This window comes from Schistocerca serialis, chromosome 9 (assembly GCF_023864345.2).
Source record: "Schistocerca serialis cubense isolate TAMUIC-IGC-003099 chromosome 9, iqSchSeri2.2, whole genome shotgun sequence".
Lineage (NCBI taxonomy): Eukaryota > Metazoa > Arthropoda > Insecta > Orthoptera > Acrididae > Schistocerca > Schistocerca serialis.
The window spans coordinates 118483626-118507598 of NC_064646.1; positions in this window are offsets into that span (position 1 = coordinate 118483626).

Below are 23973 nucleotides of genomic sequence, written 5' to 3' on the forward strand. Positions count from 1 at the left end.
GCCACCGTAAAACTTTTCGATAAATTACCAGATGAAATAAAATGTCTGACAGACAGCAATAATAATTTCAGAAATAAATTGAAATCACATCTCCTTGACGACTCCTTCTATACTGCCGATGAATTCTTGAATAGGAATAAATAAATCTATAGGTATAATATACGCATTTTGTGTCATTTAAGGGAATGAGGTAGGTAATAAGAATTTTAAGCTTAGAAAGAAACGTGGTTCATGTATGGATATCTTATGCATTTGACACGTTCCACCTCATAACTGTTATTGGGAGATTGATCAACGGAACACGTTACTACTTAATTAACTAGCCACCTGGGGGACTGATGTTTTGTTAAAAACCCTGGAAGCAGTCAATTTACAGTAGCACTTCTAACTACGTGTGATTATTTGGAGCCACGCTATTAAGTTAAATAATGTGAGTTTTAATTTGCCGTGTCGTAAGCTAGTCATTGTTTTTCTTGGAACTACAACTATTTCTAAGGAGATGAATCAACCCAAGTAGACACTGTCTGAAAAGGCTGTGTGCCTCAGATTTTTTGTTATTTGATATTTGTCTATTTATTCTTTAAATTTGAAAGTGTTCACTAGCTGAAGTAATGGGATTATTGTTGGCACTTTTTGAAATCTATTCACTGCAGTGAACTTCGCTATAACATATTTTACATGTTTTAGAAATTTGTATTGTAATTGCAAGTTCATTATTCTAGAATGAAATATAGTCAAAATTTGCGAAATTCTACTTACACAGCTTGCTTGTTTGTTATTAAAACAAGCTTCATCATCAAAAATGAACATTTCATTCTGCAGTGGAGTGTGCGCTGATATGAAACTTCTTGGGAGACTAAAACTGTGTGCTTTCGCGGGAAAGTTCTTCACCACTTACGCTCCTCATCACTAAACCAGAATTGTGCAACATCCGAAACTAGCTGATCTAATTCAGCGAATGTCTGCGGTTTAGATAAGAACAGAATACTTGATCTATCTTCCCCCTGAATGCTGTCAACTATTTTTTTTTCCACAGCATCGGCCTCTGAAACGAGTAAACATTGGGCCGATAGTAGTACCTGGACCTCTTCAGCATACTGAAAGTGCGTTGCACGCGGGAGAGATGAAAATTTACGAGTTCATACCGAAATTGCTCCGAGAGCAGTCTGCGCAAGATTCATTTTCTAAGATCACTCAAAGATAAATCCTCAGTAATGGGTTCCGTAATCACTCTTTTAAATTTACCTACTGCAAGAAGGTAGATAACCTTACTAAAATTTTTAGACCACACTGTGGGCCGCAGTAATTGAATTAGTAATTGAATTACTTGCTCATTAGATTCTATTGAAAGACTAGACAATGCCTTCTAAGAGCGGGGAAAGGATTTGGCAGCTTGTTATACCTCCTTCAATCCTCTATGATCTATACTATTACCAACAGTGCTAGGTTTATTCAACATTTCATTCGTCTGACCAGAAGGATGAGTACCTCCCACGCTTTCGTTAAATTGGCGATTCAGTAAACTATTTTGCAATTGTAATTTATTACTTTATCCTTTAGTTCACTAATAATCTCCTTCTGTTCAGTGTCAGCAGCTAACGCTTCAGAATCTTGAACACGGTTAACCAAATTATTTACTTTTGCTTGAATTCGACATACTTGCGTCCGGCTGGGAAGACTCCCGTGCAACTGCGGTGTACTAGCCTGCACGCTGTCAAGGAGGCTGCAGCGACGAGAACAGGACTTAGTCACCTGCAAAACAGTCTCGCTGTTGATAACAAGATTGCGCCCTAGCATTCTGAGCAGACGATGCGCCAGTTCGCCCATGTTACCGTCAAATATATCTCTTAATCCAGTTGTGCCTTGTTCAAGTAAGATACACCCAACAAGTTCTATAGCTTCATATTTCACCCGGGGACCAGGGTGTAATTCTCGACATGCGACAAATACAATAAACTCATTCAACAATAAAACACTGTTTAACCTAGTCCTACTACAATACAGGATCATAAGCCCACCGCCTCCTCGTAACGCTCTGCTACCACTGTAGTGGTAGGAGCGGGATGAAACTGATAAGGTGCTAGGCCGAACATATATTACACATTTTGCTGAAAGTCATTTATTGCACGGAAATGCGAACTTGAGTGAGATGACGATCCCCTTGTAACCAAGCCGAAACCAAAAATTTTACACTTAACTGTAGTTGAGGAAAAGAGGGTCTCAAAGCTGACATAAGCTTGATTGAGCTTAGGTAACAACTATATAAGCTAGAGCCTGAGTTAGAAAACAAAGCTGCACTTTCGCGAATGTCGACTTAATTTAATTCCAGAAGAATGAACTTGCAATATTCATGTAAATTATTAAAACTTGTAAAAGGCGTTACAGCGAAGTTCACTGCAGTGAACAGACTTAAAAGGAGCAACAATAACTGCTTAACTTCAGCTAACTAACACTTCAAAATTTAAAGCTTAAATACATAAGTATCAAGTAACGTAAATCTCATGCATACACCTTTTAAAACAATGTATAACAGTAGGAGCTGATGCATCTCATTAGAAACAGTTGTAGTGCCAAGAAAAGCTTCGACTAGCTTACGACACGACAAAGTAAAACTCAGCTTATGTGACTTAATATCCTTTCTCCAAATAATAACGGACGGTTACAAGCCCCACTGGCAAATGGCTGCTTCCTGGGTTTTTAATAAAACATCAGTCTTCCAGGTGGCCTTTACACTTCGTTAACAAAGAAGATTTGGGTGGGAATACATGAAACAGATTCGTTACCACGAGCAACCAACATTACTGAAACATTAAAGGATGGCACTTAGACGCCGTTACGAGCAATACCTATTGATCAGAATGTTAACAAAACACGACGAACTTGAGATTACAACACTGTTCTGACGTTGACGTGAGAGTAAACATAACTCGGCTTTCTTTATACTTTGGATTAGTACATTCTTCTTGAAGTATGAGGATATTTCTCCTGTGTCACACCTCTCCCACATCTAGTGAAAGAGTTTTGCCATGAGTGGCTCTCCCAAGACTATCAATAGTTCTGACGGAATGTGGTCTACTCCTGGAGCTTTGTCTCGACTTAGTTCTTTCAGAGCCCTTTCAAACTCTTGTCACTGTATCACATATTTCATCTCATCTTCATGTACGTGCTCTTCCATTTACATAATGCTGCTTCATCTCCCTTGTACATACCCTCTGTATACTCCATCCACCTTTCCGATTTCTCTTCTTTGCTTAGGACTGGTTTTCCATCTGAGCTCTTGATATTCGCACAGCTGCTTTTCTTTTCTTCGAAGGCCTCTTTAATTTTCCTGTAGGCAGTATCTATCTTCCCCCTAGTGTAATATGTTCCAAAATGGTTCATAGGGCTCTGAGCACTATGGGACTTAACTTCTGAGGTCATCAGTCCCCTAGAACTTAGAACTACTTAAACATAACTAACCTAAGGACATCACACACATCCATGCCCGAGGCAGGATTTGAACCTGCGACCGTAACGGTCGCGCGGCTCCAGACTGAAGCGCCTAGAACCGCTCGGCCACTCCGGCGGGCGTAATATGTTCCTAAATCTTTACATTTGTACTCTGGCCATTCATGTTAAGCTATCTTTCACTTCCTGTCAAGCTCATTTTGTAGACGGTTCGTATCTCCATCGCCTAGTTAATTTGCTGCATTTTTATATTTTCTCCTTTCATCTGTTAAATTCGGTAACTCCTGTGTTATCCAAGGATTTCTACTACTCTTTGTCTTTTTTCCTATTTGATCCTCTGCTGCCTCACTGTTTAATCTTTTAAAACTACCCATTTGTCTTCTACTGTATTTCTTTCCTCTGACATGGTCAAATTATAAAGAAAACAGCAGCAGAGAGGCTTGAAAATGACCGAACTCTCAGTTTAACAGGTGACGGTTGCTAAATACTAACACGAATCTATATGCTAACGCGAATTCTTACAGAAAAATGGAAAAACTGGAAGAAGCCGAGCTCGAGGCATATCAGTTTGGATTTTGGGGAAATGTTGGAACACTGAGGTAATTCTGAACCTACGACTTATATTAGAAGACGGGTTAAGCAAAGGCAAAACTATATTTATGGCATTTGTAGATTTAGAGAAAGCTTTGGCAATGTTGACCGGAATAAACTCTTCGAAATTCTGAAGGTTGTAGAGGCAAAGTACAGAAAATGACAGTCTATTTTCGGATTGTACAGAAACCAGATGGAAATTACAAGTGTCGAGGAGCATGAAAGGGAAGTAGTGGCTGAAAAGGGAGTGAGACAGGGTTGTAGCCTATCCCGAATATTATTCAATATGTACACTGAGAAAGCAATAAAGGAAACCAAAGATAAATTTGGAGTTGGAATTAAGTTCAGGGAGAAGAAATAAAAACTTTGAGTTTTGCCGATGACATTGTAATTCTGTCAGAGACAACAAAGGACTAGAAAGAGAAGTTGAACTTACTGGACAGTGTCTTGAAAGGAGGATATAAGATGAACATGAACAAAAGTAAAACAAGGATTATGGAATGTTATTGAATCAAAACAGGTGATGCAGTGGACGAGGTTTGCTATGTATGTACCAAAGTAATTGATGATAATCGAAGTAGAGAGGATATAAAATGTAGGCTGGCAAAGGCAAGAACAGCGTTTCTGAAGAAGAGAAATTTATTAGTCTCGAATATAGATTTAAGTATTTCTCTGGAGTGTAGCCATGTATGGAAGTGAAACATGGGTGATGAACGTTTAGACAAGAGAATAGAGCCTTTTGAATTGTGGTGCTACAGAAGAATGCTGAAGAGTAGATGGGTAGATCACGTAACTAATTAGGAAGTACTAAATCCAACTGGAGAGGCATGAAATTTGTGACACAATTTGACTAAAAGAAGAGATCAGTTGACACATTCTGAGATATCAAGGGATCACCAGCTTAGTATTAGAAAGAAGTGTGAGGGGTAAAATCCGTATAGAAAGATCAGTACAGTAAGCAGATCCAGAAGAATGTAGATTATTCTGAGATAAAGAGGCTTGCACAAGACGAGAGTAGCATGGAGAGACACATCAAACCGGTCTTCGGATTGAAGACCACAACATTAGCAATTACAAATACAATATACCTCAATTAGGATATAGCTTCTTCTTCAAAAAATTAATTTCTGTTGAGGAACCTAATACACAAAATTCACATCTACTAATTCGTTTCTTGTTGAAATTTTTTGACTGGTAATCACTTCCGTCTACCACTCAAAATTCTTTTGGTCTTTCTTCTTTAGAAATAAGGTAATAAAGTGGAATTCTGTGAAAGGTACTCTGCGCAGTTGAATAATTATTTACATGAAGATGACCAGAGCTTTAAAATTGTGTTTGTTTTCTTTCACTTTATTGTCTTTTAGGGATACAAGCTAACTAGTGATAGTGGGTAATACTACTCCCCATATGCGCTTAACACTGCTGTTCTATCGATCGTATGCCCACATGATTCATACATAGAACTTAAACAGTGAAAATAAAAGACATTCTTACTTAGTATCTGCAATTTATTTAACATCGTTTACTTTAGTCTGCAGCGAATATGAAACTAAAAACTGAAATTTCTTGAGATTTGTAAAATCTGCGGAACCCAACGCACCGAATTTGTACAAAATGTATGCCATTTATTTTTATGTAGCAGTCTCTCTATTTAACAGTGGCCACTTCATCGGATTTTTTTGTCGATATCTTGTGTTTTACTCACAGACGCCAGCGATCTTCCTGTTAAATACTAGTAAGCTGTCTCATGCCACGACACTGTTTTAAGATAACCATGTTCCGTCGTTTCTTTTGTGTATTTTCCAATCCCGTAAGTTATTACAAATTACTTGGTAGTTGATATTTTTTAGTTTCTTGTGAATTAATGGATTACGTATTATAAATAATTAACAAATTCATACATGCTGATATATTAAGTTATCTACATGTACACTTTCTTGGACATCTACAAAACGTGTCGAACGCAGTAGGGTGTATGTATTACCACAAACAGTTAGCTTGTAATGCCGAAAGTAATTGTGCGGTATCGATTCACTTCTCAACACTAGACAATAGAACACAGAAACAGAGGCACACACCATTGCAGCGAATGTCAAGAAATGGTGATATCTCTCCCTTTCCATTATTTTTTCATTACCTATTTAAAAATTGGAAAACACTGACATGAGTAACACAGTACAAGCAGAGATATATTGTTATTCATTGAAATTATGACTCAGCAATAATTCCTACCGAATTTCAAACACGATTTCCTGCTAATTTATAGAATACATTTCACAGCAGCTTCCCACATATGTTTCGATCTCTGAAAAACGGTCTCTGATTTATATATTTGAGGGAGTACAACTTCTAACCGTTGCCTTGGTGCTGACACAGACCCCCTTAATTCTCGAATTTTTGTAGTAATCTCCTTTTCCCATTATTTCAGCGACAGTGCGGATAAGGATCCAAACGCATAAAGATTTATCGTTGAGGGGTGAACTGGCGAGCAAGGAGGATTAATCGCAAGAACGCTCTGCTGATTTACACAAAGGATTGAGAGAATGAAATATTTTCACTCCACAGAGAGGTGTGCATTGAAACGAACATTTCAGAATAACTGTAACTGTCTTCCAGTTCACATTTCGAAGTCCCATTTCCACTTTATCTTAAGAGTAATGGAACAGTAGAATAGATGATATATGGCAGGGTGACACTTCGCTTAAATTGTTAGGCGTGTCTCAGTAGTTATTAGTGCTCGTCACGACATGTACTTCCAGTTTACGACGTTTCAATACGGAAATTTAAGAGTCAGTTTACAGTCAAACAAAACAAATACAAAAAATGGTTCAAATGGCTCTGAGCACTATGGGACTTAACTTCTGAGGTCATCAGTCCCCTAGAACTTAGAACTTACTTAAACCTAACTAACCTAAGGACATCACACACATCCATGCTAGAGGCAGGGTTCGAACCTGCGACCGTAGCGGTCGCGCGGTTCCAGACTGTAGAGCCTAGAACCGCTCGGCCACCTCGGCCGGCCAAAACAAATACGCTTATGAACCACAAAATGATGAAGACTGCCCGCCGCTAGGCTGTATGGCGCCTGGTTGTTGCCCTGCGGGAATGTGACGCGGTAAGAGAAGTATGTGAGCGAAGCAGAGACGAATGGGGAATCATTCTAGCGACATTAAGGGGCGCAAATGTGGGAGTCCGCCGACATTGACGAAAGGCAGATCGTTGTGGTCCAGTGCCAGGGAGCGAGCATCGCGGGAACGGTGAAGCTGGTCATCTGTTCGTGTGCTACTGTCGCGAGCATCTATGGGAAGTGGTTGAAGAATGCTGAAACCACGAGTAGGCGACAAGAAGTTGGACGTCCATACCTCATCACCGAACGTGGGGGTCGGAGGCTTGCCTGGTCTCTAAAGGAGGATAGGTGGCTATCTGTGGAACGTCTGACGGCAGAGTACAGTGCTGGCGCGGGCACAACTGTTTTGGAGCTCACCGTTCACAGCACAGTGTGGAACAGTATTATCCGCAGCAGGAGACGCCTACGTGTTCCTGTGTTGAGCCAACACTATCGTCAGTTACGATTGTAGTGTGCGCTGGATCATCGAGGTCACACAGCGGATCAATGGAACCGTGTCGCCTGGTCGGTTGAATCCCGTTTATTTTTAAAACATATCGATGGTTGAGTCCAGATACGCTTACCATACAGGTGAACGGCTCATCGAAACGTGCAGCGTGCCACGAACGCTGCCCGGTGGGAGCAGTATTATGTTATAGGGGACATTCACCTGGGCTTTCATGAGATCAGCTGTAGTAATCGAAGACGTCATGACAGCTGTGGACTATTTGGACATTATTAGGGACCACCTGTAATTCCATATGCTTGATGTCTAACCCAACAGCATTGTTATCTTGCAGCGTAATAACTATGCGTGTCACAAGGACAGAATTGTGTTGCAATGATTCGAACAGAATGATTGTTTATTGACGTCTAGTCTATGAAATTCGGATTATCTGAATCCGAAGAAATCCAACTGGGATGCTGTAGGGCGCCAGCTCTGCCCCCAGAAACCAACCAACAGCAATTTACGGCAACTGTGTGAGCAGTGCAAATGCATCTGCTGCCACAATCTTCTGGACACCTGTCAAGTACTTGTCGAATCCATGGCGAGCATTATCCTACTGAGTTGCGTTCCAGAAGTGGACCAATTCCCTTTGAAGTAGATGGTCATAATGTTTTGGCTCACCAATGAATATACCGTGTCCGCAATAGAAATAATGGAAATCATAACGCCTCGTAATTCAAGATGTGGACATCACGGTTTGGGAATGTGTTGGAATGCGTACGGAGCAATAGTTTTACACTTGGATAATACAAACATTTGCAACATCGATGTACAGAAGTAAATATGTTACTAAGCACAATCACATGTTTCTCAATGAAGCTAAATCTTTTAAGGGAGAAGTATAGCCGTATAAGGGACTTCTTGCAACAGATAATAAATATTAAGCGGATGTCTACAAGCTTCACCGCCATTAGTAGATACAAACCTATAACGGTTTTGAATATGCGATATAGGTAAAGGTTTCATCGCAAACATGAACGCGAGCTTTTTTTGTTGTTGTCATCAAGCAGAATACTTTGTACTACAGTTTTAGCTTCAGTACTGTAACACGTGAATATGTTAAAAAAAAGAAAGAAAGAAAGAAAGAAAGATGGGGAGCGTGGTGGATAAAAACTGGAGAGGGAGCTCAAGGAATGAATATAATAATATAATAAATAGGTTCGGGTTGGTATAGGCTGCAGTAGTTATTCGAAGATGATGAGCTTTGCACAGGATATTAGAGGGTAGATAGCTGCATCAAACCAATCTTTGGACTGAAGACCACAACAACAACAATATTCACCAATACGTCTTTAACTACAATCTTTCCTGATACCCATTTATTTGTCTTCCGTCCCATCTTGTTAAGCTCAGCATGCACGTTTGTGTTTCTCGTTGAGTAGCCGTAAGGTTGAACTCCCACCAATTAATAATGGAAGTAAACACTGACTCACGATCTGGTGTTTGAGGATTGGGAATTTATAGCTAAGTATAGTATTCAGTCACCCAACTGAACTCCGAGCCATCCTTATCCTATTTTATTTAAGTGTCCATCCACTTGTTGTTTTCAGTTGTCCTAAGTGAACCGTTTCTGTAACATCTATACAAATTTCTCCTATTCATTTATTGATGTATGTTTTGTACATTATTTCCGTTTTACTGTATTTAATCTTACGGTTTTCTGTCTTACTTGCTCCGTTAAGTTCCTCCATCCTTTGCTGAAGATCTTGTGGGTCCGAACCAAACGGAATTCTGACATTTTAGAAGCTGAGGTAACCCGAAAAATATCCTTTTATGTCTATTATTTCTTTATCTTATTTTAAAAATTTGAAGACCTATTCCAAGGGAGCAGAAAATAGGTTCGGTGAAATCGATTCCCCCTGCGTGACTCCTTTCCTAGCTCTGAACTTTTCACTCTCTTGGTATAACCGAATGAAAGCTGTAGTCTCACTACAATGGGTGAGTCACTAACTATTGCCTCCTAGAATAACTCCTAAAGTATGATAGTAGCTGAAACGTTTGTTGGACAGATGTTGCATAGGACAACCGGGACAATAATATGACGTTGGTTTTTTGTTGCTAGGTGTTGTCGCTTCAGAGATATGAAGATCAACTTTGTTTTTTTAAATAGAATGCTATAATTTGGTACTTATTTTCTGATAGCGGCTTTCGAGACGAATCCAATGATGTGTAACAGTAAGGTCTTTGAAGGTCAACAGTGGTCAAAAAGGTGGCATGAATGTCCATTTACAGATGTTCGAAGTGATGACCATTGGTATCAATGCAGTACTGCAATCTTCTTATCATGGATTGAGTGGTATTTCGGCACATATCGAAGCACATGCTCTGACAATTCTCACTCGTTTATCGTGCAAATAGTAAATCTTCGCCGAATATAGTGTATCAATCTAACGTGCCATTGACATGTAAACACCATTCGACGGTTTCACAATACAACACTAATAGGAGCGGTAAGACTAGTATCGTCGAATCAAGCAGATGTGAATGAGCTATTCCTTCGAAGAACAAGTCGATATGCTTCTCATTTACGGAGAATGCCAACGAAATTCAGTGAGAGCTAGAGACTTATATGCTGAAAGATATCCTCAACGTACTCAACCTATATGTCGTTCATTTAAATCTTCTGCTTGTGCTTGTGCCTTTGTCCCACAGTTTTACGTCGGGTCGGCATGGTTACACTCGGATCTGGCAAGGTTAATTTGAAGGGGTGGCCGGATGCCCTTCCTGCCGCCACCCCGTACCCCCGGGAAAGGATCAGTGTACCCCCGTTGTCTGCCTCTAGTGTAAATCATGGAATAGTGCGAACGTCTTTCAAATGTCTGCGAGTCGTGGAACTGAGGCGGGACGTGGGGACCAGCCTGGTATTCATCTATTGGGATGTGGAAAACCGCCTAAAAACCACATCCAGGCTGGCCAGCACACCGGACCTCGACACTAATCCGCTGGGCGGATTCGTGCCGCGGACCGGCACACATTCTCGTTCGGGAAGCAGTGCGTTAGACCTCGCGGTTAGCCGGGCGGACTATTTGGTAGTGACTAGTAAAAGTAACAGATTAAAAACTATCTGTGAAGTGACCGTGAGCTAAACACAGAGATACACCAGTGAATGAGACAACAGTGAGACGGCGCCTGGCAGAAAACCAACTTCAACAAGGAAACCATTGTTATGTTATGGTTAACAAGAAGAAAAGTCTTCAGTGGGCTGTGACAAAGCATTGCACCGCAGTGTATTTGGAAAGAGTCTTATTCACTGATGAATCAAAGTTCGAAATATTTGGAAGTAAACGCCATCATTTTGCACGCTCCTTACCCCAAGTAACGCTTGAAACGTCGATGCATTATTCCAATTCTGAAGCATGGATGGGGTGTATGATGGTAGGGGGATCTTTTGGAGGGATTAAACTCTTACGTTTGGTGGAAATAGATGGAAAAATGAACCAAAAGCCTTATCATGCCATACTTTAGCGAAATGTCAAGGCATCTGGTGTGTATCTGAGCGGAAAGTACTTCTCCTGGAGAAAGACAACGATCCAAAACATACATCCCGCTTGCGACAGAACTATATAAAGTCTCTAAAGGATTAGGAAATTTTGAGAAACGTGTAACAGTCGGCTGTTTGTAACCCAGGCAAGCTTTTATGGGATGAGTTGGACAGATGCATCCGAAAACTAGGAATCATGAGTGAGACACTTTGGAGAAAGGTCGTGAAGCCAGAATGGGGACTAATTCCAACTGAAGCCTTGGCAACATTGACCCTTTGCATGCAGAAAGTATGCAAGGCAGTGAGGGTGGCTATTTTGAGGAATCTAAAATTTAATAGTTGCATTTACCTATGATCACGTATTTGCTTAGCGTCGTAGCGTGCGGACTGCCACGTGTGTACGCCGCCCCCGCTCTGCCTTCAACAGCCCGCCGCTGTGTTTACACCGCGCCTGTCGGCACCGCAGCGCGCTGTCAGCGAGGTTCGTGTTTCTGCCCGCGGCCGGCCTGGGGTCGCCTCGCCGACAGATGTCGCGCCACGTGTGTCGTAAACAGTGTCGCAGGACGAGCGATGTGACAGCGGCTCTGAGAGACGTGTTTACCACAAGTCGCCCGGGGAAGGAATCCTGAAGAAAACAACGGAAACTTGGAGCAGGAGAGAGGGGAGGAAGGAAGGACGGATTCTCACGTCCCGTCAACGTCGAGACCAGTAGGGACGAAACACTGTCACTTGACAACCAAACATTATTTATACATCTATTTATTTATTCGTTTTATCTAACTCTCTTGATTTCACTAAAAGACCTTTAGGTACTCAATTACACTGACCAGTCATTGTTTTTTTTTGTTCTGAATACTTAACTAAGTTTACAGTATCTACTATTCGAGGTATGTCAGGAAAGTAAGTACCGTTTCGGAGAAAAAAAGTGTAAAAAGAGTTTTCAAACAAAAGTTCAATTTTCTAAGGAACATTTCTTAAACTATTTTTCTACGTAGTTGCCACCATTGTTCAGATATTTGTGCTATCAGTAAACGTCCTTTTCTATACTCTCTTCAAAGAAAGATGCTGCCGGTGAAGACAGCGACTGGTGAGCAGCGTCTTTCTCTTTTTCTTTGCGGCGCCATCACTGTCAAGGCGCCGTCCTCCATAATCACGTGACAACGCTACAGATTCAAGAAAAACTGCGGTCGGAGCTGTACGGCACGTGATCGAACTACTCCAAACCTAACTGGGATTGTTGAATAAGGTTTCTGTGGGAACTTTGTCATGACGCTACACAATGCTCTGAGTGAGTCTTTTGTTTTTCATTGGGCGGTGAAGAATACTCAGTGTTTCATAGCATTGTATCACATTTACGGTTTCACCTCTGAGAAAGAACTCAACAAGCAGGAAAGGACACAGATGACGGTGTTCAACTGTGGCACTCTTCACTGGCGGTCTCTTTCTACGAAGGGAGAATAGAAAAGTTGGTTTCCCTCCATGATAAATGTCAGAGCAGTGATGGCAACTATGTACAAAAATAGTGAAGAAGTGCTGTTTCTTGTAAAAATAAATTTTCGTTTGAAAAAAGAATGTTTTATGAGTTTTTTTTTCAAAAATCGTACTTACTTTCCAGACATGCCACGTAATTTGAAAATTTGTGGTAAGTACCTATGGGATCAAACTGCTGAGGATATCGGTCACTAGGCTTACACACTACTTGATCTAGCTTACGCTAAGGAGAACACACATACCGAAGCCCGAGGGAGGTCTCGAACCTCCGACGGGGGCAGCCGCGCGCACCATTACAAGACGCCTAGACCGCGCGGCTACCCAGCACAGAATGTCTCGTAATTTCTTCCTTCTGTCTGTTTCAGCTTTTATCGCTTCAACATTTAGAAGGCTGCCTATACGTTACTCCGCACAATATAGGGTGGACAAAATAAAACAGGCCTCGAACAAATGTACATAAATAAAAGTGTAAATGTTCTTCTGTTCAAGACCGTGTACCTCGAAATTTTCTTGGCCGACTGCTTTGAAATTTTAACACACCGTTGAAGCCTAATACAGGCGCGCTTTCTTTACTGTATGATTTGTAATATACCATATGTATTTGTATCTGTTCGAGATTTTTTTAGCACATTTTCCCTATTATTAAATATATGTAAATGTATGTATTACATATATTTAAAAATGTAAATAGAAACACACGCATATACCAATGGGACGTTGTGTCAGAATTTCAAAGCAATCGGTCAAGAACTTCCGGAGATTTTGGTTTAGAAACATCTTCATTTTCTGCATAAGTACGAACGTAAATGTTTCTTTCTTCAGAATCTGAAATCTTAGAAAGTTTTTTGTGGATTGCTCTGGAATTCTGACGCAACATTGCATTCGAATATTCGAGTGTTTTTATATACCTACCTGTACTCCATCTGGTATATCTTCAAATCTTTACACGTTGCTGTAACAAATGTTTGTATAGAGAAACTTTGTTAACAAACAGGAAAGTTGTATTTATGATTTAGTGGTCTATGATTACAATACTATTACAGAATTTGAATTTAAAATAACAATAACGAGGGCTATAGGTGACAGCGAGGGAGGAAGAGGAGATGGACAGAGGTGTAGGAGGAAATGGACATAGAAAACGGGAACGAGGAGATGGACAGAGGTGTAGGAGGAAATGGACATAGAAAACGGGAACGAGGAGATGGACAGAGAGAGGGGGCAGAAGGAGACTCAGGGAGAGAGTTGGGGAAGAGGAATGGACCTAGAAAGGCGGAAGAGGTGACGGACTGAGAGAGAGAGAGAGAGAGAGAGAGAGAGAGAGGTGGGAGCAGGAGAGGGAGAGAGATGGGTGCGGAGGAGATGGGCAGAAAGAGGGGGGAGGAAGAGATTAACAGAGAGAAGGGAAAGGAGGACAAGATGGACAAAGAAAGGATAGGGAGATGGACAGAGACAGGGGAGAGAAGGAGATTAGGACGTATATCCCATTCCCATACATATTAGAAACCAGTGTTTATTGTTTTCTATCTTTTCCATTTAAGCTGACTGAGTCACAGTAAAGTGTGGCCGCGAACAGCTAGTTTACAACAAGACTGGTGCAGGAACCGCACGCGTTAACTGAACGTCACAGAGGATGCTGGGCGTTGCCACCGTTTTGCTCTGTTTGCCGCACTGTGCTAGGAATTTTGCCAAAATAATTCCACTCTTCCGCATGCAGTTCGACACACGTTTTCCACGGGTTGTACATCGTATAACGATGGACAATGAGCACGCATTGTTTTACCATGAGCACGATTTTGCGTTGCGTTTTATTCGCCACTAAACACGTCTGTTCTTTCACTGACTCAAAAGTACTGAAAGAGCGAAGTACTCGGGACATTGCAAGTCGAGTTGTGCATACACAGGCATGTGAAAGTAACCGGTCGGTGATCGAAATCACGGTTTCCAGCATTGCCTGTGAGTGAAGTTCTCCTCTTCGTTAACAAGTGCTATTGCTGCGCCAGTCCCAGCCTGTAGTAAATCTGCGGTATATTTTTTCACAATGAATCGTGTAATCGTTCACTGTGGCAGAGAAAGAGCTATATGTTTTCGTTAATTCAGTCTTTTTCAACTATTTTTATAGTTTTATTATTCCTTTAATTTTCTCCGGTGCGTTTGCACTTGACTAGATTGGAAAGTATTTGTTCATTTTCAAACGTTTGCCTAAGTTAAAAGTACATGATTAGTCATCATGTAAAATACAGATACTAAGCTGTGTATAACATTTTCTACGCTCTGTATCTTCAAATCACCATCCCTATTTGCAATGGTTACAACATATATGGTTCATTCTCGTGTGTTTAATGAAATAATTTCATGGCATTACATTTATACATTGCGATCAGTTATCAACAGTTCACGTCTGAACATGCTGTGTCCTTCATTCGATTAACTACTGTACACTGAGTCATCTTTTAGCACCGTCTACGATCATAGTGTGTCGTTGCTTGCTTTCGTCACAGAAACCATTGCTTTTCTGAGACAACCTCTTGTTTTGAAGGAGTACACCGACACGTTTGTGGTGTTATACGAGGGCTATTCGGAAAGTGGGGAAAGATCGCTCGAGAAATGTAAACCACTGTGAAAATCCAGCGAGGCTTTTCACAGACGTTTTGGGCAGTGTCTCTAGTATGCCCGTCGATCGCATCAAGACGCTCTTTTCAGTTGTGAGCGCACTGTGAGCGAGTAAAGGTGCCTAGAACAACGATGTCTCCTGCCATGTAGGAGGGCCCGCTAAGAGGTTTCGCCTTAATGAATGCATTTCCTTCTTCACGGCAAATCTCAGACACACTCCGCAGGGGCAGTGAAGTTGCTCCTGCAGCCTTTTCGATGGGAAGCGTTCGATCACGCACAACACAGCCCTAATTGGCTCGTCCTGAGTATCATGTCTGTTACATGAAACTCTGGATACGAAGACAACACTTGGCCGCAGGCTACGCGCTACAGACCAGCGTAGAGAATTATCAGAAAGCACAGGTGGCTGCCTTCTATCACGATGGTATTGGAAATTTGGTGTAACGCTCCGACAAAGTCAAGTCGGAGCGGCGACTATGTAGAGAATTACGTGGAAGGATTAGCTAAATGTGCAAAGAAAATAGTTTTGATTTTCAGTCTGGTTTCCATTTCGCGACCGATAGTTCCTTACTTAGCGAGAAACCCTCGTATTTGGCACAATTTGCCGCTGTGCTTTGACCTCGAAATGTTCGTCGTATGCATCGGAGGGAAGTCTTCCACATTTCGGCTTACAATTCAAATAATGCAAAACATTTATGGTTATAAATATACCATATTATTTAAAGTGCTTCTGACTTAGCAGTTCTTCCCCGTTGGATGTAAGACTTTCAATACTGGTTGAAAAGATGGTCAGTTTTGGGAAACACGCCCACCTGGGCATGAACAGACGTGGATCGTTTGGAGGCCAGTCAGCCGCCATCAATCTGGAACTGGAAGATCCTCGCGTGATGTACAGACATGGCACTTCCCTGTAGATACCACCAACTGCGACCGCAGCGAAAAGCACCGATGGAAAACCTACTGATCTGTCAACAATGCCCTGCAATTTGCACAGAAGATCGGCTCGCAGTTCTGAGCGCAACTGGCGTTGCAAGATTTTGCGTAAGAGTAGTAAAGCTTAATAATTATTTCTGTGCTTTGTTTTCAATTACATTGTATTACAACTGCTTCCGACTCTAATTAAAAATTTAAAGTGCAAGAAAAAAGTCGATAATTTCCATGCCGAATCTAGGCGACTGACTGAGGAAGAAAATGTACGCCAGAAACAGATCAATGCAGTCCTTGAAAACAGCAGGTTATTTCTCAAACGCGTCGGACTAAAACAGTAAGATACAAGGTTGTGACTGCAGCACAATCTCTCCTCCGTTAGGTATGCAGAATATATGTGCAGCTTGGAAGATATTCAGGTACTGGTGGTAGTAAAGCTGTGAAGATGGGGTGGTGAACCGTGTCTGGTTAACTTAGTCGGTAGAAAATTTACCCCTAAAGGAAAACGTTCCCTGTTCGAGTCGCAGTCCTGCAGACATTCTTAATCCGTCAGGAAGTTTCAGATCAGAGCACATTGCGCTGTGGAACGGAAATTTATTCTTGACATCTAGAACCATTAAAATTAGTCCGCCTGTCGAGCACTTATGGGTGAACAAACGAAGAAAATATACAAGACGAATTTACAACGTTCTGGACTTCTTTTTAAAAGTTGATTCAAAACGGACATGCACGTAACAGTGGCGGTTCGAGATGGATAGAATTCTAAATGAGATCGTCGGTGCACAAGTTCGTAGGCTTTTTCTTTTGTATGTTGTATTCCGGTTGCTATGGATTTATCTAGCGATTGTAAATTGTTATTTGTAGCTCACTGTTGCTATTTCAGATTAAATGTTATAATTTTGCCTTTTTCAGGTAGTGAGTGGAGCCGTGGACGCTAGAAAATGGAGTGCCGAGTGGAGAGATCAGAACATTTCCGTCAAACTCTTTTATTTGAGATCCGTGGAGACGTAAGAATTGCGGACGCAGGCAGAAACATTTGTGCCCTGTAAGGGGATAATACCATTTGACAGACCGCTCCAAGAAAATGGTTTTCTCGTTTTAAGAACGATCGTTTTGACATTAGTGACTTATCAAGTCCAGAAAGACCTTCGCTGTTTGTTGAAGATCGTTTAATCGCATTAATCCACAATCATCCATTTCCGTGTACTCGATAACTGGCAAATGTGATGAACTGTGATCATTCCACAATCGTGCGACGTTGGTATGCGATGGGGAAGGTTAAAAAAAATGGGGTGTTCGGATATCGCATGCTCTAATCCAAAATCACAAAAATCAGCGGGTGACCATATGTGGATCTCTGCGTGCTCGTTATCATTTGGTTCGTGGACAACAACGACTATTCCTACACCGTATCATTACTAGTGACGAGTAATGTTATCCTAATGTTAACATACGGAAAATAAAGGAATGATTGAACCCAAACAAAGCAGCAACTCCCCGTATAAAGATCTGTTTACCACAAATTGCTACCCCGCAGTGTAACCATCGCTGTTGACATTTATTGTCAACAACTGATACGTCTTGCAGACGTAATCCAAGAACAACCACCAGCAGGATTGCGTTAAGTGATTCTAGTCCACGATATCGCCCCCCCCCCCCCCCCCCCCCGCATTCTACTAGACTGATAGACTGACAAAAAGCACTTTACAGGAGTTGGGTTCTCAGATTTTCGCCGTTTCCGCTCTCTATACAACAACCTCCGAGGAACTTCCTTTCGGGATGAAAATGCGCTTCGAACATAGCTCGACGAGTTCTTCCCCGTTTAACCACTAAACCACGTGATTTCTTCAGTCGCGGAATCGGAAAATATACCTCAGCGTTGCCAGAATTTGTCAATGCCGAAGGAGATACATTATTGATGACTGAAGTGTCTGTTACGTGTATCTGTTGTGTTTACTAAACTTATAGAAAAGTGATACGAACTTATGCACAACTTAATGTAAAAGTAATCAGCAGTGCAAAGTAACTCATTGGAAAAGTCTGGTTATGATACATTTATTATTTCTAGAGGTCTCATAATAGTCGTTCATTGACGCATGACCAGTAATTACCCTCAATGCTCAGCTCCGCTGATTGCTATGCAGTGAGGTACTTTCTACGTTGAGGAAACGGACCGCTGGACGACGCTCGCTGCTCGACTTGGCATCTCGCGAGAGAACGCGAGACCGTGAGGGCGAACGGAGCTCAATTTTTTTTTTTTTTTTTTTTTTGCAGTGCTGCCGTCGGCCGTCCCAGAGCGCCAATTAACGCACGGCCTGCCGAGATTAAAACGGGAGCGCGCAACGGAACCGATGCAATAGCTAGCCGAATAATTTCCCCAGCCGGCTGTACCCTCGGGCGGCTCTCGTATTAGCGGGAGTGGTGTTAATTTGCCGCGCAGCGTGGGTTGCGGGTTCCGCGAACCATGCGCTTACTGCTGTGTTGTGCCCCACGCCTGACAAACCGGCGCAGCCCAGACGCCTGACGTATTGCCAGCCATTCCATACTAAATTTCGCGTATGATCGCCGCGATTCAACTGGAGTGGATCCAGAATGTCAGAATTTACCGCCTCTACCGGACCACTCATTCCATGAGCCACATGCGTTCTAAATTTCTGTTCGTGTGTGTGTGTGTGTGTGTGTGTGTGTGTGTGTGCGTGCGTGCAAGCGGGAACATGTTCGTTCATCCGTGCAGATGAATAATGGCAGTAAGGCACAGAGAGCAGAGTGGATCGATGGATGAACACGCAAATAACTATAGAATCTGTAACGAGATAAAGGACCCGTCGTCCTGCTGGAGTTATATTCCGGGAAGACTTCTGTACTAAACGCTCATTTGCAATTTCGCGGGTAGGTGATGCAGGCGGCCGTGAGGGATTCAAACTACTGCACAATTCCCGGCATTCTGCGAGTAGAAAATTAGATTGCACGAGAAGTACAACACTGGGCAACCTAACAGTAGGACGTAGAAATTTTGGCAATTCGAAGAGATTATCTTAAGCCATGACGTATACTTCATGGAGAAGGAGACAGTGTTTTACCTGGAGTATAGTGTACCCAGGGACACATTATATTTGCTGGTCAATCTTTCAATGCAGCGACTGATTTCAGAATCACACGAGGGAATGTGCTCTAGGGACTTCCATAAGTAGTTTCCGCAATTTTGTACTGTTTCTGTTGTTGTGAGACAGGATGTTATATTTTCAGCAACAGCTGTAAATATGAAGGTTGGAACTTAAGTAGCGGCAACCTTTTACACTCCTGGAAATGGAAAAAAGAACACATTGACACCGGTGTGTCAGACCCACCATACTTGCTCCGGACACTGCGAGAGGGCTGTACAAGCAATGATCACACGCACGGCACAGCGGACACACCAGGAACCGCGGTGTTGGCCGTCGAATGGCGCTAGCTGCGCAGCATTTGTGCACCGCCGCTGTCAGTGTCAGCCAGTTTGCCGTGGCATACGGAGCTCCATCGCAGTCTTTAACACTGGTAGCATGCCGCGACAGCGTGGACGTGAACTGTATGTGCAGTTGACGGACTTTGAGCGAGGGCGTATAGTGGGCATGCGGGAGGCCGGGTGGACGTACCGCCGAATTGCTCAACACGTGGGGCGTGAGGTCTCCACAGTACATCGATGTTGTCGCCAGTGGTCGGCGGAAGGTGCACGTGCCCGTCGACCTGGGACCGGACCGCAGCGACGAACGGATGCACGCCAAGACCGCACCGCCACTTCCCAGCAAATTAGGGACACTGTTGCTCCTGGGGTATCGGCGAGGACCATTCGCAACCGTCTCCATGAAGCTGGGCTACGGTCCCGCACACCGTTAGGCCGTCTTCCGCTCACGCCCCAACATCGTGCAGCCCGCCTCTAGTGGTGTCGCGACAGGCGTGAATGGAGGGACGAATGGAGACGTGTCGTCTTCAGCGATGAGAGTCGCTTCTGCCTTGGTGCCAATGATGGTCGTATGCGTGTTTGGCGCCGTGCATGTGAGCGCCACAATCAGGACTGCATACGACCGAGGCACACAGGGCCAACACCCGGCATCATGGTGTGGGGAGCGATCTCCTACACTGGCCGTACACCACTGGTGATCGTCGAGGGGACACTGAATAGTGCACGGTACATCCAAACCGTCATCGAACCCATCGTTCTACCATTCCTAGACCGGCAAGGGAACTTGCTGTTCCAACAGGACAATGCACGTCCGCATGTATCCCGTGCCACCCAACGTGCTCTTGAAGGTGTAAGTCAACTACCCTGGCCAGCAAGATCTCCGGATCTGTCCCCCATTGAGCATGTTTGGGACTGGATGAAGCGTCGTCTCACGCGGTCTGCACGTCCAGCACGAACGCTGGTCCAACTGAGGCGCCAGGTGGAAATGGCATGGCAAGCCGTTCCACAGGACTACATCCAGCATCTCTACGATCGTCTCCATGGGAGAATAGCAGCCTGCATTGCTGCGAAAGGTGGATTTACACTGTACTAGTGCTGACATTGTGCATGCTCTGTTGCCTGTGTCTATGTGCCTGTGGTTCTGTCAGTGTGATCATGTGATGTATCTGACCCGAGGAATGTGTCAATAAAGTTTCCCCTTCCTGGGACAATGAATTCACGGTGTTCTTATTTCAATTTCCAGGAGTGTATTCACAACCGATACAAAAGAGTTACATGTTTGCACCTGTTACTGTCCTTCAAAGTAATCACCAGCGTTGTGTAGAACCCGTTGTCAGAGATGTGGAAGGCGTAGTATACCGTTAGCAGAGCCTGTTCTGTTGAGGGTGCGAATGGAGCGGTCTACTGCCTGTCGAGTCTCTGGAACAGTTCGGAAGCGAATGCCACGAAGTGGTTCCTTCATCTTCGGCATCAAATCAAAGTCACAAGGACTTAAGTCCGGGTAGTATGGTGGATGGTACAGTACTTTCCAGACCGAACAGAGCAGCCACAGCTTGCGCTGTATGCGCCCGGGCATTGTCGTGCAAAATGATGGGAGGGTTGCGCAGAACGTGTAGCCGCTTCTTTCGCAAAGCTGGTGGCAGGTGATGTTCCAAAAACGAACGGTCTGTCGTGGAGGAACGTAATGCGTTACGATAACACCACCACAGTCGTACACGAGAATCACCATAACTTTCGACTTTCACGGTGACCCATAATGACGCCATTCGTTGGACCGGCGCTTCAGTTTTGGCTCATACGGTGTGGCCCATGTCTCATTCAGTGCTACCATACGGCGTAAGAAAGCCTCTCCTTTGCGCCCATAGCGCTGCAAGTGCGTCTGAGCAGCGTCGTAACGCATCCATTTCTGCATTTTCGTCAAGTAGTGCCGAACCCATCGTGATGCAATTTTTCGCATGCCCAGGCGTTCCTTCAGGATGCGAAGCACAGTCGTTTGCGCTAGTCCGGTTCCGTGGGCGAGCTCACTAATCGTGTGGCGTCGATCACTGTCCACAAACGCGTCAGCAGGATGCACTTCTTCTACAGAGACGCTAGGACGACCTGCTCGATGCATGCCTGCCACAGTTTGCCAAACTTCGTTGAAGGCTTTTACCCAACATGCAATTGTTCTGTACGGCAATGCCGATTCTGCGCACTCCTCTTGAAGACGTTGATGACACTATCGCGCTGTACGACCTCTGGCACATTAGATCTTGATCCAACTCATTCGTTCCTGTTTAGAAAACATAGTGACACCGTTACGTTAGACCGCCCGCTAACAAGTGATGTGTTTCTCTGGATTGTGCGCACGCCGGTGACGTGGGACTGGTGAGTCCATTTTCTCGGGGATAAGGTAGGTATGTTAACAACGTGTGCTATCAGTGACAATAGTAGATTCGATTGCAAAGAGACTCCACAGTAGTGTTGCCACTGTTTAAGTTCCAATCTACGTATTTTGACATTGAAGTATCATAAAGAACACTATAGCTTTTTGGGAGACACCATAAATTTTTCAGTTAGAGTATTTTAAGGCGAGTAAAATTCTATACACACTAACGGGAAAAAATAGCAGCACCAAGAAGGAGATGTGCGACATAAAAGAAAGTTGGTAGGCGGGTTTCTACGTCCAAAAGATGATGTCTGTTCGTATTTCTCGACAGTCGCACGTGGCTCTAGCAGCGTCACTATGAGGATGAAAATCAGATCTGCTTTTAATACAAGCTGTAAAGGACGTGAGCGTTAGTTACCTTTCAGATTGTACGTGGTGAGGTGATGTTAGTCAAGGATGCCTCTAAGGCGACAAAGACGTCATTATCAACACCTCAGTGAGTTTGAATGATGTCGTGTAATAGGGCTACGAGAAGCTGTGATATTGAAGAAAGACTTGGCAGGAATGTAGCCACTGGACGTGACTGCAGGCAGCGTTAATCAAGGGATTGTACGGTCGCAGGAAGACCAGGTCCCAGACGACCGCGTGGCACTACCGACAGGGAAGACCATTGTGTTCTGGCTCATCGTACTGCATCTGCAGAAACAGTCTGAGCAGCAGTTGGCACCGCAGTGACAAAAAGAACTGTTACAATTCGGTTACTTCAAGGACAGCTTCGAGCAGACCCCCTATAGCGTGCATTCTACTGACCCCAAACCACCGCCAGTTGCGACTTCAGTGGTGTGAAGCGATAGCTCATTGGGGGGCAATAGAGGTCTGTTGTGTTTTCTAATGAAAGCTGAATCTGCGTCGGTGCCAGTGATGGCCGTGTGTTGGCTAGAAGGAGGTCAGTTGAGGGCCTCCAACCAACCTGTCTGCGTGCTAGACACACTGGATCCACACCTGGAGTTATGATGAGGGGTGCGATTTCGTACAAAAGCAGGTGCGCTCTCTTGGTTATCCCAAGCACCCTGGCTGCAAGTTGTTCGTCAGTGTCGTGATTCGACCTCGTGTGCTGCCATTCCTGAACACCATTCCAGGGGCTCGCACACACACCGCTGTTGTGACCCAAAATGCTATACAGAGTGTCGACATGTTGGCTTGGCCTGCCAGATCACCATATCTGTCTCCAATCGGGCACGTGTGGGACATAATCGGACGTCAACTTCAGCGTCATTCCACAAACACTAACCATCCCTGTATTGACCGACCAGTTGGCCTTAGGAAAGGTAAAGGCACCAATGAGGCAATTCTGACATTACGGTTGACAATGGAAGCGAGACTAAAGAAAAATCAAGACACTTTCATACGGTTTGTCGACCTGGAAAAGCGTTCGACAATGTAAAATGGTGCTAGATGCTCGAAATTTTGCGAAAAATAGGGATAAAATATAGTGAGAGGCGGTTAATATACAATATGTACAAGAGCTGAGAGGGAATAATTAGAGTGGACGATCAACAATGAAGTGGGCGATGTAAAAAGGGTGTAAGACAGGATGAGGTCTTTCCCCACTACTGTTCAATCAGCACAACGAAGAAGTAATTATGGAAATAAAACAGAGGTTCAGGAGTAGAATTAAAATTCGACTTGAAAGTATATCAATGATACGATTCACAGGTGACATTACTATCCTGAGTGAAAGAGAAGAAGAATTGCATGATTTGCTGAATGGAATGAACAACCTAACGAGTAAAGAATATGGACTAAGAGTAAATTGAAGAGATACGAAAGTAATGAGAAGTAGCAGAAATGAGAACAGCGATAAACTTAACATCGGGATTCATAGTCACGAATTAGATGCAGTTGAGGAAGTATGCTACCTAGGCAGCAAAACAACCAATGAGGAACTGAGCAAGGAGGACATAAAACGCAGAATAGCACTGGCAAAAAGGGAATTCCTGGCCAA